At 37.7% G+C, this 18,876-nt stretch overlaps 1 long non-coding RNA gene across 1 annotated transcript in view; it reads right to left on the bottom strand.

Moving 5' to 3' along the window:
- Positions 1 to 18,876, bottom strand: part of LOC122811086 — a 460,082-nt gene that overhangs the window by 326,176 nt on the left and 115,030 nt on the right. The gene's annotated exons all lie outside the window — the stretch shown is intronic.

The following is an 18,876-nucleotide window of genomic DNA, read 5'->3' as shown; positions in this document are numbered from 1 at the left end:
CTGTAGAATAAGTTGATTTGGCAGAATATTGTGGGGACTGGAAGAATAAGTTGTTGCATAAAGAAATGCTTTGGCAGTTGAGATTTAATGCTACTGTGCCACCAGGCTTAAACAAAACAGTTTCTATTGCCAGTGAGCTAAAAGAAAGATCAATAAAAATATAGGCTGTCTAAATGCAAGTTGGGAAAAGACAAGTTGATGCAATCTATGTATGAACATGTGATTTTCTGTGGCCTTTGTAGTATGCTGCAAGCACAGCATGTATGTATGTACATTACTTTTACTTATTATATTCATGATGTTTTATTTTGTAATCATTTATTACACATATTTATTCAACATGAATGCTAGCTGAGTATGTAGCTTTAAATGCAGGACTTGGCTTCGTGACTTGTTTTCAATTAAGTGTGGGGTTTTGGTTATAAAAGCCTAGCTGCTCTAAATGCAATGGTTCTGATGATGTCTTTTACTTGTAAGACGAAATTGATAAACCGGTTTAATTTTTTACTACAGCAGTTTATTTTTAAACTTTTTTAAGCTGTAAGACAATAAACACTTTGTAGATACAAGTTCTGGTCCCTTGGAGCACCTGGTTTATTTTATTTATTATTATAATTATCATAAGAACCCCCGTGTTATATGAGAGTGCTGCTGCATCCTAACACACTTAAGGTGGTGTAGATGAGCATAGCTCCCTTGAAAGAGAACTTCTATGTTTGTGTACATATTTAGAATGTTTACACATGCATCCAGTTCTAATAAATGTATCTGGAACAACATGATGGTTATTTTGCTTCAAAGTGTTGAAGGGAGTACCACTGGTAAACTTCTCTATAACCACTCTTTCGCTAATGCTTGGAATAAACTACCCCAATACATAAAAATCATTTCTAACACAAACTATTAAAAAAAAAACACACAAAGACTGTCTACTAAATCCCATGGATTTGTTCTTGCACCAACCTAACTTAAGCAACCTCTATCCCCCTCCTTTACTATCATCTACCCCTTCTTTTAATCTCTATCCTCTACTCTCTACTAACCCTCCTTCTCTCATTTCCTCTGTTTTGTTCCACAGGATAGGCTATATAACTATCTCTTCAGTCCATAAATGAGTTGCATATTATTCCTGCACCATCAGCAAGAAATTGTTCTGGGACCATGTATTGGATTAAACTTCCTAAGATTACTGCTTTACTGTATTTAATCGCTGTCGCTATTTACTTATTAGGATGTCTTACTTTCTGTAGAATGATGCCTTATATCACTAAGAAATTATACTTTAACAATGTGCTGGATACAACTACATGTCCTTACATACTATACAGTTTGTTAGTATTTGGTTTCTGTGACTATGTATGTGTTAAAATTGTATAAGGTTACTGTTTTACTATATTGTGATTACCGCAATAATTAACTGTATTTTATCTACCTTTTTATAGCTTTTCTCCTTGGGACTCTGGTGAAAAAGGGCACTTGCCCAGTCAGACTAACCCGGTTAACAAATGTGAAATAAATATAATGTATAGATGTGCCATTGTTGATTACAGAAACAGGCTCCTAATAGCTATGGAATGAAATGCAATCTATACTGTTAGATGGGGAAGCAATAGCAGCCTAATGAGTGATACAGAAAGAAATTGCTGGAATATGTTCAAGAATGGTATATACTGCAAGTAATTTATGAAAACACAGTATAACAGACATAACGTCCAATATACTCCAAATAAAAGCCGATGTAATGAGAAACACACTACTTTATTTAAAACACCTCAAATAGTAAGCACTTTCATCTCTCTGTATTGATATCAGAGACTTCTTCAGACTGAGGTACAGTAAAATCACATAATAAAACACACGACTAAAAATTAATTAATGTTTTAACCCCTTCTGTTTTAAAAATGTCACAAAATCTTACCTGTTATTTAAGTCGGGTGAGAAACAAGCATTTAATTTTACTTGCTAACAGTAAGTAGTCCATCCACCCCAGTTCATCCTAAGGGTTAAAAATATTTTGAACATTTTGTAAAGCTTCTAGTGCAACAAATTTCACCTCAACTTTACATGTTCCAGTTTTATAATGCTTACTTAATGCATTTGTTTCATCTGCAGTCTGTATCGCATATTTATGCTCATAAAACCTTCTATTCAATTCATATGTTGTTCTTCCCACATAAAATGACTTGCATGCCACACAAAAGGCTAAGTAAATCACATACTTTGATTTACAAGTAAATAACCCTTTAATACAACTCTTATTCTTGCCTACCATTAATTCTTCTGAATTTGTGTACAAATACTGACACATTACAATTAAATCACTTAACCATTCCTTCTTTCTAACACTTTCTTTGGTCTGTTTAATTTACCTTGGAAATCATTTTTATAGCTTTTGGCCCTTTTTTGTGTAAAAATCATTTTTTCACCTACAGTTTTGGTTATTTCAGTGCAACCTCCAAAAAAGCCCCTAATTCTTTGTTATCGTATTAAAGGGTTACTTACTTGTAAATCAAAGTATGTGATTTATTTAGCTTTTTGTGTGGCATGCAAGTCATTTTATGTGGGAAGAACAAAACATGAATTGAATAGAAGGATTTATGAGCATAAATATGCGATATAAACTGCAGATGAAACAAATGCATTAAGTAAGCATTATAAAATGGAACATATAAAGTTGAGGTGAAATTTGTTGTACTAGAAGCTTTACAAAATGTTCAAAATAGTTTTAACCCTGAGGATGAGCTGGGGTGGTTGGAATACTATTGGCAAGTAAAATTAAATGCTTGTTTCCCACCCAGCTTAAACTACAGGGAAGATTTTGTGAAGCTTTTAAAATGGAAAGGGTTAAAACATTAACTTTTTAGTCATGTGTTTTATCATGTGATTTTATTGTGCATTTAAAAATGTCTTTTTGCAATAATACCTCAGTCTGAAGATGTCTCTGATATCAATACAGAGAGACGAAAGTGCTTACTATCTGAGGTGTTTTAAATAAAGAAGGATGTTTCTCATTACATCTGCTTTTATTTGGAGTATATAACCAACACTACCCTTTGCTCCTTTAGAAAAGAATTAGGGATTCAACTTGTGCAGTGCCTACAAATACCTATTTCAGTCACCCATCACAGTGCACTGGGGACAGTGGTATATAAACAATGGAGGATGCCGGTGTAAGGTTTGAGAGTAAGATGGTATTTGATTACTTTCTAGAGTTCAGAGACAGGTATGGGCTAGTAGCGATTGATCACTGGTCCAGTGAATGCAAGAAACTGAGCTTAGGTTCAAAGTCTTTGACTAACATGATGAGAGACAGAAAAATGTTGGGATGCAATAGTAATATTACATTTAAACATAAACATCTGTTAGAGTGAATTGTAAATATAGGGCCTCTGTTAGCCATCCTTTGCCTCCTGGGCTATGTATTATCATTTGAGCAGAAATTCTGTCAAGGGATTGCACTGTTATGAGACTGGTGCAGCTAACTTGTTTACTACATACTATGAGAAATGGCTACTGTTTTTTCATATCTATCTATCTTAACCTCAAGAATAACTAAGGAAAAGGGATTGGATTTATAGTGGAAATGGATTGTCAAGCATGTAGGGATAATACCTATGATGTGCCTCATATATTTTGGTGGTGCCCTAATGTTCACTAGGTCTGGGAAGTGAAAACTGAAGTAATAGTGAAAGCAGGGCCATTCAAAATTTGCAAAAAAGAATGAGGTTTGGATAACATTTAATGATTTTGGCAATCTGCTTACTACTGAAAGTAGAAAGGCTATACAATCAATATACTCATCTCCAGACTAAAATATGCCTTACTTGTTACTGCTCCAATGTTCATCTAGAACATTTACCTCAAACGATATAAAGTAAAATCTTCAGATTTTCAAATTTGGCCACCAAAAATTAACATCAGTGCACCACCATTCAAAGGGCAATGAGGTTTCCAATGCCCACCAGGGCTTTTTCTTAACACCTTGACTTTAAGGTTGCTGATAAACAGGTACTCTCCATTGGCAAATATGCTCTTAGTACAGGACTGCACATACTTCCTGTAATCCAACACCTTTCTGAAACTCCAATTCTCATTGGCCATTTATGAAAAATATTTCAATAAATGTGTATCAGCAGCCTGAAACAGCAAACCCAAAGAAATTACTAATTTAGTAACCTCCACCAATTTAAGAAAAAAAAATCTTAACAATGACCATACATGCAAATGTTGTGGAGATGCATGCTAACTCTTGCCTAGCCTGGACCTTTACACCTGCTTACATTCCTTCATATTAAACTAAACACTAACACTTAATTAAATTAATACATATTGTATATAGGTTCTCTGTTACATATGAAGTCCATATAGTCAGCATACTGTATCTGTATGCACTTGAAATTTCTTTGTTGCGGAAATGTACTTCATAATTCTAGCCCATATGCCATGCATTTATTACTTTTGATTGCCTTATGTAAGTGTTTTGTACTGTGATATATATATATATATATATATATATTGCAATGTGCCTTTAGTCCCATACAGAAACGGATCCTTTACTAGTCCGCTCACCTAGTTAACATGTAAATAAATATATACATATACACATAAATAAATAAATACATACATTATTCATTCGTATGCTCTTTGTGAAAAATACATAAAATCTGGTTAATGCAAATTGCTGCAATTCTACTTATATTTATAGCTTCTCAGTGGAAGGGCTCCAAGTTGCAAAGGAAAAATATGATTTCTGTTTTCATAGAGCAGCAAGGCATGTGCCTTAGCTGGGCAGTAATCAAGTGGGAAGAGGGGTTGGCTTGAGTCATCCATTGTCAGCTCACCTATTACATAAGAGAGTTATGGGATTTGTACATAATACTGCACTCTAGAAGGACCTATACACCCAAATTAATACCATACAATGTGCATTTGTGCACAGAGGTAAAGGCAGGTGTCAAAATTTCATGGGTGAATGCACTCTTGAAGGTGTGGGTATACATCAATGCATGTTCCTCCCCTGAAGGAAGTTTAAGGCATACACAAAAAAGTACCCACAGCCAGAAGTGGATGATATGGGTCAGGATACCACAAATCTCCTCTCCTTCCTCACTAAATGTGGTACAAATGCTCTCCCAGATTGGCAGCTCCAGTCTGGAAGCAAGTCGGTTAGAGGGATGAGGAATGGCACTGACCTTGTAAGTGGTCACGGGGGGGGCCTAAAAATGAAGGAAAAAGGAATTGTAAATACCATCAAGATAAATAAAAGTTAATTTTCTGCATTCCAACTAAAAGCAAGTTTACATCTCTTTCTGCACTCTGAATGGAGCTCAGCTAGCAATAGTTTGCAAATGCAAACTCTGAGCTGTTCATACTCATCTCTATGAGTACATCTTAAAACACAAGATGTCTTAGTAGGGGAAAGAAGAGAACAGCTTAAAGAGGCTGCAGTCTATTATTTTATTATAATAATACATTAACAATAACCATTTTAAATTCAGTGTAGAATGCCAACTTATCAAAACTATTGACAAAGTAAAATCAACTCATCTAAACCTCAAGGCATTACTGTTTAATGCAAGGAGTCTAAAAAAAAAAAAAACTACACTCCCTCCAAGCCCTCCTAACACTCAAGAATAGAGACATCTCTGCACTTATTGATTCATGGTTTAAAGCATGGCAGAGTACCCTGGCAGTGCAAGGTTTCAGTGCCTTCCACACTTTTAGACCAGTAGCTGCACAGATAAGGGCTAAAGGTGGAGATGTCTCAATATACATCATTACCAAGCATACATTAATGGTGGTCAACATGGATAATGTGCCAGAGTTCCTCCTTGTGCAGATCATCATAGACAAAATCCCATATCATATTCTAGCCAGCTATAGGCCACCTTCCATGTCCAAAGAAACTCACAATGCATACTTGGACCTACTGGAAACAGTTACCATCCAACCTAACACCCTACTCATGGGAGACTTAAGTTACCCATCTATAGACTGGGAATTCTATATGCTCTCAAACTTACAGGCACAGAGATTCCTGAACTCTATAAATACAAATACGCTTAACCAAATAGTGAATACACTCACTACAGTCTCCAACATACTGGACCTCATACTCACAAATATGTGAGAAAGCTGCACCCCCCCCCCCCAGTGTCTTGTCCTCCCAGGTAAGGTCCGACCATAAAGCTGTCTTCTTCAAAATCAAAATCAACTCTGTAACACCAGTAAAATACATAACAGTTAGGAACTATTCCAAGGCAAACTACCTTTTATGAAGTGATGGTTTGTCAAAATTCAATACCTTGTCAAACCCTGAGAACACAGCAGCCTACACTGAATTGCTCTCATAAACTCTGTACAACCATCTCAATGAGTGCATAGAGGCTGCTGTACTGACCAGAAGTAATCCCAGAACTAGCCCCAGAAACAAACCTTCTTGCTAACATCCCAAATTAAACAGGATATACAACAAAAGGAAAACAAAGGAAGGGCAATTCCCACAAAGATAAAAACTCTCTTATAAAACTAAATAGGCAACCAAAAGGTCTAATTAGGTCAAGCAAAGACAACCTTGAGATAGAAAATGACCATAAGGCCTTCTCTTGTCAGAAATCTCAAGGGTAGCACACAGCAATATGGTGAATTAGTGGGTAATGGTGCCACATTCACAGAAACTGGCAATATAGCGAGCCTGTTAGTAGACAAATTCAGCTCCAACTTTACCTCCATCTTACCCCCCCCCCCGCAGCCTTCCCCAAGAAACATTCTCAAGGAAAACTCCTCCAGCTATAACTAAAGAGCATGTACTGGCTAGGCTCGCTAAAGCCAAGAACATGGCCGCAAAGGCCATAACATCATCTGAGATGCCTCCTGAACAGTCTAAAATATGACTTAGCAAGACACCTGGAGTCACTATTTAGCTATAGCCTTAAAACGGCTTTGTGCCACGAGAATGGAGGACTGAGATAGTCGTCCCCTTTTATAACTGAGGACCTTCAACAGATCCTGGAAACTATAGACTCATTCATGTAACTTGTCTTACTGCAAAGCCACGGAAAGAATGATCATGGAAATTATCATTAAGGGCATAGGAGACCTGCAGACACTGGTTTCATCCCAGTTTGGCTTTGTCAACGGAAGGTCATGCTTATTGAACCTGGTGGGCTTCTTTGAAAATGTCACAAAAAGCAGTGGATGAGAGGAAAGCAGTGCATACTGTCTACCTAGATCTGGCCAAAGAATTTGATACAATATCACACTTAGGCATTATCAACAAACTTAAGGAACTAGGCATAACACTTTTTATAACATGCCAAATAGCTTGCTTGCTCACAGATAGGACCCAGGAGGTTAGGATCGGTGAAACCACCTCTACAAAGTGGCCTATCACCAATGGAGTCACTCAGAGTTCTGTACTGGGCCCATTCCTCTATGGCATCTACTTCTTGGCTGTCAAAGCCAATGTCCAAGGACTCTGACTGACCAAATTCGCAGATTATTAGAAACTGAGAGCAGTCACTGAAGTTCCCCAAGATGAGAACACCCTTCAGGAAGGCCTAACACAGACAAATGATTGGTGCAAAAGTCACAACTTAAAACATAACACCAAGAAGGGCATTATAGTACCATTTGGGAAGTCTGCCATACTGGGTAACTATGTCATCAGTAAAGCACCCCTACAAGTTGATTCACTAGTCTGGGATCTGTGAATTCATATAGATAGTAGCCTTGCCTTTGGCCAACATGTGCCCAAGGTAGAAAGAAAATACTTGTTTATATCATTTTATATACTAAATGCATAATAATATGATATATTAGGCCATGAAGGTAAACACTTACAGCTATAACAATTAAAATACTCCAATGTCTGAAACTAACACATTTACTTTTGCTAAACATGGAAAATTATGTTAGAACACATCAGATGTCAGACACAATACAGCTGAAAGAGCCCACAAATTATAAAGTGATACTATTATCATCAGAATTCATTTTAGCTGAACCATTTTGCAGTAACTTTTCTGCACACGAGGGTCTAAATTTACTTTCATTTTATAAATGTATTAGTAATGAGGTTCTAAGAGTAAAGAATAGTGCACTGCAATCCATTGAAATTAATTATGTGACATACATAAACAGCATGTACAATTTCCCATAAAGCAATAAATCCTTAAGCTTGGAGGTAACCTCTTTCAGCACGTAAGAAAGAACTAAACTCAGATATGGATCTTTTCAATATACAGTTCACAGCGAACAGCAGTATACCCAAAAAAATAATTTTAGTTGTTGTACATGAAAACTGGGACATCAGGCAAAGTATATTGTGCTTTATTTGTTGAATAAATTCATTCTATTCACCCGTCACCTCCACACGTTGAAAACACGGATATCCAAGAAAAAATAACTATGACAAAGGTGAGTGTCAAACAGCAGAATTGAAATAGTTGAAAGATTAAAATAAGTTACCTTATATATACAAATCTACATTTTCAAAATCTCCCTCTTAGAATTAATATTAAAGAGAAATGTTATCTTTAAGACCGAGAATTTAATAAGGCATACTAATTTAAATTGAATTATCCATCCCGGTATCTGCAATATTAAATTCTAGCTAGGTTAGAGTGGTGTTTAAAATTGCTTCTACAGACTCACCTGAGTTCACCTTCACTAACTTCTTTCATTTGCTTCCTAAGCTACTCCACTTTAGCTTTGCTTAAGGTTTGAAGTGTACGAATACATGCTGCTATGCGCTGTCTGCAGTGATTAAGTAAAGAATGTGAAGACACCCTGCTACTACTGCAAATTCATTTCAAATAATTTATTCCTCCACAGTAGCAGCAGAAATGTAAAAATTTAAAGCATATCAGTGAGACTACTTCTACAGTTATATATTCAGGCAGGAAACTATTAGCGTTACTAATATTAAAATTAAAGCTGCAGACGAAGTAATTAAAATCCAGAATGAATTTTTTATGTTAAATACATTAACTAACTTTTAGTTTTGTCAGGTATGCAAAATACTATCTTAATACTAAGAATAAATATGGAAAATAAGCAGCAAAACTGAAATAATTCTACTAAATATTTGGATGCAGTATCATATTTTTTGCAGAGACTGAAGTCCCCTACACCTCCCAATACGGTGGCAATGACGCCATACCACTATAAACATATTACCTTATAGAATGTGCTATGTTGAAATAAAGGGGACTAATTGGTTTGCCTGAGAAAGTTAACTATTCCCTTTGTCTTTGGGGTAGCCTAGTAATAGATTTGGTGTAATTAGTAAATATAGGTATTGAGAACCCAGCCACTGGGGCTGCACAAGCCAGTGCATTTCTTTGTGCCAGTCCCAAGCCAGGATAAATGGGGAGGGTTGCATCAGGAAGGGCATCCAGTGTAAAACTTTGCCAAACCATTTCATGTAGACACCAGTAAATATTTCCATACCGGATCGGTCGAGGCCCGGGTTAATAACGACCGCCACCAGTACTGTTTGCCAACAGGGTGCTGGCGGAAATTGGGCTACTGTTGGCCGAAGGAGGAGAAGAGGGGGAAGGCATGGCCAAAGGCAGGAAGAGAGGAGAAAGGCTAGGACTGTGGTAGTGAGGGTCGGAACTTTGAATGTTGGCAGTATGACTGGTATAGGGAGGGAGCTAGCTGATATGATGGACAGAAGGAAGGTTGGTATATTGTGTGTGCAAGAGACCAGATGGAAGGGGAGTAAGGCTAGGTGTATCGGAGGTGGGTTCAAATTGTTTTATCATGGTGTTGATGGGAGGAGAAATGGCATAGGAGTTATTCTGAATGAACAGTATGCTAAGAGTGTTTTGGAGGTGAAAAAAGTGTCAGATAGAGTTATGTTTATGAAGCTGGAAATTGATGGTGTAATGATGAATGTTGTTAGTCAATATGCTCTACAAGTTGGGTGTGCAAAGGATGAGAAAGAAAAATTTTGGAGTGAATTGGATGAAGTGGTGATGACTGTACCCAAGGGTGAGAGAGTGGTGATTGGAGCAGATTTCAATGGGCATGTTGGTGAAGGGAACAGAGGGGATGAGGAAGTGATGGGTAGGTATGGTCTTAAACAAAGGAATGCAGAAGGTCAGATGGTAATGGATTTTGCGAAAAGGATGGACATGGATGTGGTGAATACGTATTTTAACAAGAGGAAGGAGCATAGGGTGACATACAAGAGTGGAGGAAGATGCACACAGGTGAATTATATCTTATGTAGGAGGGCCAGTTTGAAAGAGATTGGAGACTGTAAAGTAGTGACTGGAGAAAGTGTGGTTAGGCAGCATAGGATGGTGGTTTGTAGGATGACGTTGGTGATCAAGAAGAGGAGGAGTAGTGTGAGGGCAGCACCAAGGATCAAATGGTGGAAACTGAAAAAGGGTAATTGTGAGGTGGAGTTCAGGGATGAGTTAAGAAAGGCACTGGGTGGCAGTGAAGAGTTACGAAATAGCTGGGTAACAACAGCAGAGCTAGTAAGGGAGATGGCTAGAAAGGTGCTTGGTATCACATCTGGCAGAGGAAGGACGACAAGGAGACCTGGTGGTGGAATGAGGAATTACAGGAAAGTATACAGACAAAGAGGTTGGCAAAGAAGAAGTGGGATTGTCAGAGAGATGAAGAAAGTAGACAGGAGTATAAGGAGATGAGGTGCATGGCAAAGAGAGAGGTGGCAAAGGCTAAGGATAAGGCATATGAAGAGTTGTATGAAAGGTTGGACGCTAAGGAGGTAGAAAAGGACCTGTACCAATTGGCTAGACAGAGGGACTGAGCTAGAAAAGATGTGCAGCAGGTAAGGGTGATAAAGGATAATGATAAGGGAAATGTACTCACAAGCGAGGAGAGTGTGTTGAGGAGATGGAAAGAGTACTTTGAGGGGTTGATGAATGAAGAGAATGAGAGGGAGAGAAGGTTGGATGATGTGCGGATAGTGAATCATGAAGTGCAGTGGATTAGTAAGGAGAAAGTAAGGATAGCTATGAAGAGGATGAAGAATGGAAAGGCTGTTGGTCCAGATGACATACCTGTGGAAGCATGCAGGTGTTTAGGTGAAATGGCAGTGGAGTTTTTAACCAGATTGTTTAATGAAATCTTGGAAAGTGAGAGGATGCCTGAGGAATGGAGAAAAAGTATTTTGGTACCGATTGTTAAGAATAAGGGTGATGTGCAGAGCTGTAGTAACTACAGAGGGATTAACTTGATCAGTCACAGCATGAAGTTATGGGAAAGAGTAGTGGAAGCTAGGTTAAGAAGGGACGTGATGATTAGTGATCAGCAGTATGGTTTCATGCTGGGAAAGAGCACTACAGATGCGATGTTTGCTCTGAGAGTGTTGATGGAGAAGTACAGAGAATGTCAGAAGGAGTTGCATTGTGTTTTTGTAGACTTAGAGAAAGCATATGACAGGGTGCCTAGAGAGGAGTTGTGGTATTGTATGAGGAAGTCAGGAGTGTCAGAGAAGTATGTAAGAGTGGTACAAGATATGTACGAGGGTAGTGTGACAGCGGTGAGGTCTGTGGTGGGAGTGACGGATGCGTTTAAGGTGGAGGTGGGGTTACATCAAGGATCAGCTCTGAGCCCTTTCTTATTTGCAATGGTGATGGACAGGTTGACAGACAAGATCAGACAGGAGTCCCCGTGGACTATGATGTTTGCAGATGGCATTGTGATCTGTAGTGAGAGTAGGGAACAGGTGGAGGAGACCCTGGAGAGATGGAGATATGCTCTAGAGAGAAGAGGAATGAAGGTCAGCAGGACTAAGACAGAATATATGTGTGCGAATGAGAGGGAGGATAGAGGAATGGTGAGGATGCAAGGAGTAGAGGTGGTGAAGGTGTATGAGTTTAAATACTTGGGGTCAATAGTTCAGAGCAACGGTGAGTGTGGAAGAGAGGTGAAGAAGAGGGTACAGGCAGGATGGAGTGGGTGGAGAAGAGTGTCAGGAGTGATTTGTGACAGACTAGTACCTGTAAGAGTGAAAGGGAAGGTTTACAAGAGGGTAGTGAGACCAGCTATGTTATATGGGTTGGAGACAGTGGCATTGACAAAAAGGCAGGAGGTTGAGCTGGATGTGGCAGAGTTAAAGATGTTAAGATTTGCACTGGGTGTGATGAGGGTGGACAGGATTAGGAATAAGTATATTAGAGGGTCAGCCCAGGTTGGAAGGTTTGGAGACAAAGCCAGAGAGGCAAGATTACGTTGGTTTGGACATTTGCTGAGGAGGGATGCTGAGTATTTTGGGAAAAAGATGCTAAGGATGAAGCTACCAGGTAACAGGAAAAGAGGAAGGTCTAAGATAAGGTTTATGGATGTGGTGAGAGAGAACATGCAGGTGGTTGGTGTGACAGAGCAAGATGCAGAGGACAGGAAGAAATGGAAACAGGTGATCTGCTGGGGCGACCCCTAACGGGAACAGCCAAAAGAAGATGATGATGTGTAAACATAGGTATTGAGAAGCAGTGGTCTCACTCCACCTAAAAAAATACATACTTTTGTTATTTTTACAATATGTATTATATAACATCTTCCATTTTAGGACCGAATGTTTGTTTGGCTCCTTTAAGTTACTGTATTGGTTGGCTCATTGAAAGAGTGGCCAGTGACCACAGCCTTGCCATTGGATTGGTCTATACATTATGACTATAGAAAAGGTGTGTTGACAATGAACAGGTGTCATCAGCCCGTCCGTGGGAATACCATGTGTGTGTGTGTGTGTGTGTGTGTGTGTGTGTGTGTGTGTGTGTGTGTGTGTGTGTGTGTCTCCATCCAAATACTTCTTTTATCTAGGTAAGTGTGCATATCTGTGCATGTTAAATTAAACGTATCCAAGACATACATGGGATAGGGATAGTCTGGATACTGTCTAGCTCACTATTTCAGTGGATAAAGTTTTTGTCTTAAAGCTGCAGTATGCTGGACTCATTAATGACCACTGTTTATTTATGTATGTGCCTGTGTTTTGCCACTATTTCTCCCACTGCCTTTGATGATGATCCTGCTTTCTGTTCCATTAGTCAACTAATCTATTTAGGTCCATTGGAGTAGAAAGTCTTAGAGCCCATTCATTCTTCTCCTTAAGCAAGGGATGAATAACCAGAGGTGGTACCACCATTCATCCTCAGGGAATCAGGGTTTTAACTCACTCAAGCCTTTAGCAATATTTTGTGTACACTTGCAATTCACGCTCAAAGCTCATTATGGCATCCAGACCTCATTATGGGCCTCAATTCTTTAACCAAATTACTTATCAGCTAATAGACAGTATTCTAAAGTGAAAAGAGTTATTAACAAATGACACTAAGGTTGTCACTCTAGTATGTCCTGCAATAAAGAAATTAACCAATTAATTGGTCACATTCATATTTTCATAGCTGACAGCCTCATCTGTTGTTGAGTGGTATGATGTGAAACGCCGTGGCTAGGAGACAGGAAAATTCATGCCTATGTACATTTATATTACATTATACCTGAAATATTGCTAGTTGTTTTTTTAGTAATTATGAAAACAGACAATAATTCCATATATACTTAAACTGTTACAAGACATTGGGCGAAACCTTAGATTCTCTTGAAGAAAATTGCCTTTGATATTTTCACTGCAAGTTGCACATCTGCAGAAATATTCAGTATTATTAATATTGATAATTATACAATTAATCATTTGGTTTCATATTTCTGTAAATACTTATCTCAATAAATGTACACTCACAGAGGAATTTATTGGGGTCATGTGAAACCTTATGTCTGGTTAACAGAAATGTTCAGACAGTATATATCTAGGTAGTACAGTTTCCAAAATATGACAATTTGTATGTGAACATTTTAACAAAAAATATAATTTGGGGTTTGTATGCATTATAATTTACTATAGCGGTTATGGAAAAACTATGAATGCACTAATACTGATAACATTGATATTTGCACAGTTTTAATAGCTTTAATTGTTCACAAAATATTTACATGCGTTTATCTTATACTTAAGTTTATTTTTCAAAAACTACTCTGGAATGCAAGATATGCATATGCTGCTAGAGGTGTGACATTCCACACCACATACGTGCTAATGAGTTAACTTTAACCATCTGTCTGCATACCTAGCAAGTCTGCATAAGAAATAGCTCCTCAGATAGCATCACTCTTAACACTGAAGTCCCTTGCTGTCCACCCTGTTAACACACGATTGTACAGCCAGGTGCAATACAAATCACATCATTAAGTTTGCTGATGACACAACAGTGATTTGCCTCATCAGTAGTGATGACGAAACAGCGTATAGAGATGATTACCTGCTGGGTAAATAACAACTCAGCACTAAATGTGAACAAGACAAAAGAGATAATTGTGGACTACAGGAAAAATATCAGGGAACATTCCCCCCTCACCATCAATGGGGAAGCAGTGGAAAGAGTAAGAAGCACAAAGTTTCTGGGAGTGCACATCGATGATGACTTGTCTTGGAACACAAATACAAATGCTGTAGTCAAGAAAGCGTACCATTGACAACTGTCATTGACAGTTCTCACTAACTTCTACAGAGGTACGATAGAAAGCATCCTGACGAACAACCTTGTAGTATATGACAATTTACAAGGAAGCTGCTCTACCTCTGAGCACAAATCCCTCCAGATAGTGTTGAAGACAGCCAAGAGGATCATTAAGACCACCTTACCACCTATCTACAACTTGTACTTATCCAGATGTCTCAGCAGGGCCAGAGGAATAATTAAAGACTGCTCACCCTGCTTACAGACTGTTCCTGCAGCTATCATCCGGAAAGCACTTCTGAAGCATACATTGCAGAACTATGAGATTCAGGAAAATCTTCTTCCCTAATGTCATCAGGCTGCTGAACTCTACTAACCACTACACTCCATGATGTCCAACTGGGTCAGTAGAAACTGTCTCAAATTGTGCATTCACCTGGTTACCAGTCTCATCTAATACTTAGTGCAATATTCACCATGACTGTAACTTGTAGGCCATCTAGGGCAGTAGCAATGCAGTAAAATATCTCTTCTATAAGTGCAATACATGTTGTAAATTCATAAATTAACCATAGTGCAATACTCTAAAGTCTACCTGCATGTCTGTGATATAATATCAAATCGTTATATGTGTAAATCTCTGTGAAAATAGTCTATATGTTGTCTGCACATTCAGTCCAGAGACACGGAATGTTTTGCACTTGTGTAATTTCCGAATGACTATAACATTTACTTTGACTTTGATATAACATATCTAAGTGCTCGAACCAAATAAAAAGTGCAAGGAACCTGATACATCCAACTTAGCAACACTTTCCAGCACTTCAAACCTCAGGAAAACCTTGATATGGCATTAGAATAAAATGAATCCCTTTCACCAAATCAACTTTTTATTTAACCCAATATTAAGTCAAAAACATGTAGCTAAGGACATGACTGCATGCAAACTGCTTTCACTTAATGGTGTCCTCAGTGCAAAGTGCATCACATGAAGTTTCGTAATTACGAGGTTAAATCGTAAAATCCTTAAAGGGCCAACTTCAAACATAACATTCTAATTCCATGTGGATAAAAAAGTTAAGCAGATTTATCAAAAAACAGGAGATTATTGAATAAAAACATTACCTTCACCAACAAACACACACACACACACACACACACACACACACACACACACACATATATATATCTCATTCCAGAGGTCTCACTCACTGGACTACAAAACTGGAAGTTTTGATGTTATTGTTACAGTGGGCTTTATGCCTGTGTCACATAATGCTGACAGTGAATAGATCAACATGTATGGGCAACATCAGTTGATCAAGCTGTAACTTGATTGCTTTAACTCCATTAACTTCATGCTAATATTTCTACTTTAGATGTGTATATATATATATATATATATATATATATATATATATATATATATATATATATATAGAGAGAGAGAGAGAGAGAGTGAGTAAATAGGAGAGCTAGAGAGAGAGATCAAGGCTTGTCCTGCGATGACTAGTTTGTGACTGCTGCTGAAATTTTCTCTGGAAGGTTGAACAGTCAGTGTGCCTGAGATTTTTCTCTTTCCTTATGATGGTGCAATCTCAGAATTGGTATTATAGGTTCTTAGGTACTTACTATGCTATTGAGATCCTAAAAAGTCTTCCAAAGGCGATTTTTAGTCCTTGTATTTTGCAATATATCTATCTATGTGTATCTATGTGACAGAGAGAGAGAGAGAGATAGAAATATGGATATAGATATATGATTTATATATAAATGAACAAGTATATTTTGGGGTAATTACATGTTTCCCCTATCCATGAGGGCCAATGGTTCTAAACCAAGGGTAAATTTGTAGTTATCCATCCATTTGTCCAAATTATGTTCGAATAGAGTAAGAGATGTATATATAAAGCAGAGATGCTCTGTGGTGTAGGAGTTTGATCCCTGCAAAAAACACTTTTTGTATGTTTTTTTCTTTTTTTAATTTTGAATGCTGTTCACATTAAGATGTTGCTCATTTCTGATCATAGCTGCATGAGGTGATATACATATATAAATATATATACATATACATAGAAAGAAAAGAAATATGCGTGTGTGTGTGTGCATATAAAATTATTTCTAGAAGAAGTTCATCTCTGACTTTTTTATAATGTTGGGAGGCACTGTGACTACATTTGTTGCATTTCTGTATATTAGTGTAGTATTTCATTTATTTTCTACATATGCATGACAGTACTATGGCCTGTTTGGATTATGAACAAACAAAGCAGTGTTGTGTGTCATATGCAGCCACAACAAGGACCTACTGTGTCACTCGTCTGGTCAGTATAAAACAAACAAACAGTTATGGGTTCTGTTCCAGCAGCTTTATTATGTACAAACACATCAGGATTGAGGCTTAATAACTTTAACTTAGATAAACTTATAAACAAACTAGCTATCACACTCATACATGCTCAGTCTCTGGCTGCACTCTCAAAATGGCACTGAAGCTAGCATGTGCTTGCTATTTATATGCACTTGCTGTCCTTGAAACGCTTCTTAAAGGTACAACACACACAAACTATTCTACATGGTGTCACTGCACATTCAGGCACAGCATATCATGCCCTCAGAGCAAACAGCATACAAATGTGTTAATGCCGAAAGCAGTAGTGGCCACAACACCTGCACAAACAGATGAGAAGAGTTGCGCAACTGTGGCTGTATAGCCTTTATCTCCACACTGATATGACCATGATGACACATGATATGGCCATGGTGACACATGATATGGCACCATTACATGTAACAAGAGTAACAGCAACAGGGTGAAGTGGGTTACATTGTCAAAGGCATGTAGTAATGACACTAATGATGCCCTCAAGGCAACATACAGTGAAGAGAGTATGTGTGTGTGTGTGTGTGTGTGTGTGTGTGTGTGTGTGTGTGTGTGTGTGTGTGTGTGTGTGTGTGTGTGTGTGTGTGTGTGTGTGTGTGTTCGTATGACATTACATATGCTAATGCAGAAGCCATTCTGTTCGTCAAGGTTCCACACACTGGCAGTAACAGTATGCGAATGCAGTCACATCATGATGTCGACATACCTCCCATATTTGAACAGCAAGTCTGATTTAGGAAGTGGAGATTCAAGTGCGAACTAAATGTATTGTTTGCAATTATTTCCTTTGCCTGTGTGGTCTTTTATGTTTTTTCATGTTTTCTGTCTGTTATCATTTATTTAACAATTGTTTACCGGGAAAGTACGACTTGGAACAAAGCCATTTTTCAGTGAAGCCCAGGGGAGATTATTAATGTTTAGTGATCTTATTAAAAATTTTCTGAGAATTTTTGACATTTGCATATCCAAGCTCTTATCCTTTAGTCTTGCTAATCCTTATCTGAAATTTCCAATACAAAAGAGATTTCCCTTTCTACAGGTGTAACCTAGTCACACAAGCTTGTTTCAAGAAGCAATCAAAGAGCACAGGAGTAATGTACATGGCTTCTCCATTCATATCAGATGTTCACACAGATTGGACAGATTAAAATAATCATTTAAATGACAATGTATTAACTAATGAGGCATACTGCCAGCTACAGTTTCATCATCTGAAGAGTGATCTTACATGAACTGTGACAAAAACTGTTTCAGCAAAGGTATTTCTGTCTTGAAAAGGTGAAGTAATGTAACAGGCTATGTTAAACTTTACAGCAAAAGCAATTAATAAAAAACAACATTGCAGGAATGTAATGACTTTTAAAAAGCTTGCATGCAGTCATATTAATATTAATTACAATTTTTCAAGGCAACACTTTCTTGGGGGGGCGGTGGCCAGCATGGGCACAGTGTAGCAGCAGAATTCATCAGCTCCACTAAAGGAAATTTATTTATACTGGATTTTTGTCTTCTAACAAGAAAACTTGGATTTTTTTCTACATATATTGTTAATACTTAACTTCTACCACAGGAATATCTACTAAAAAACTTAAAGTGGACATATTTTCCAGTCAAAAATCTATCAGGAAAATTTCTTCTCATCTAAAAAGAATTCCAGCATGAGTCTCACTAAGACAGGCAATCATGTCTCCAGCCTTAAAAGAGAACTACAAACTCTAATATCTAACATTCAATAACTAAATACTAAGACTGATAAAATTGACTCTAAAATAGACAACTTTAAGGAAAAAAACACTAAGCAGATGGACCTGATACATGAAGATCTGAAGCAACAAAAAATTCAAATAACCAGTATTGAAGAATCATTGAATAGATTAATGGAGAATGAAAACAACACAGAAATTTTACTCAAACAAAGCACTATGTTACAAAACAAGTTGGATGATCTTGAAAACAGATCCCCTCGAAATATGAGGACTTTTGGTCTCCCTG

The sequence above is a fragment of the Protopterus annectens genome, chromosome 9.part0 (assembly GCF_019279795.1).
Source record: "Protopterus annectens isolate FY-2018-M chromosome 9.part0, PAN1.0, whole genome shotgun sequence".
Taxonomy (NCBI): Eukaryota; Metazoa; Chordata; order Ceratodontiformes; family Protopteridae; genus Protopterus; species Protopterus annectens.
This window is presented reverse-complemented; position numbering and strand designations above follow the sequence as displayed.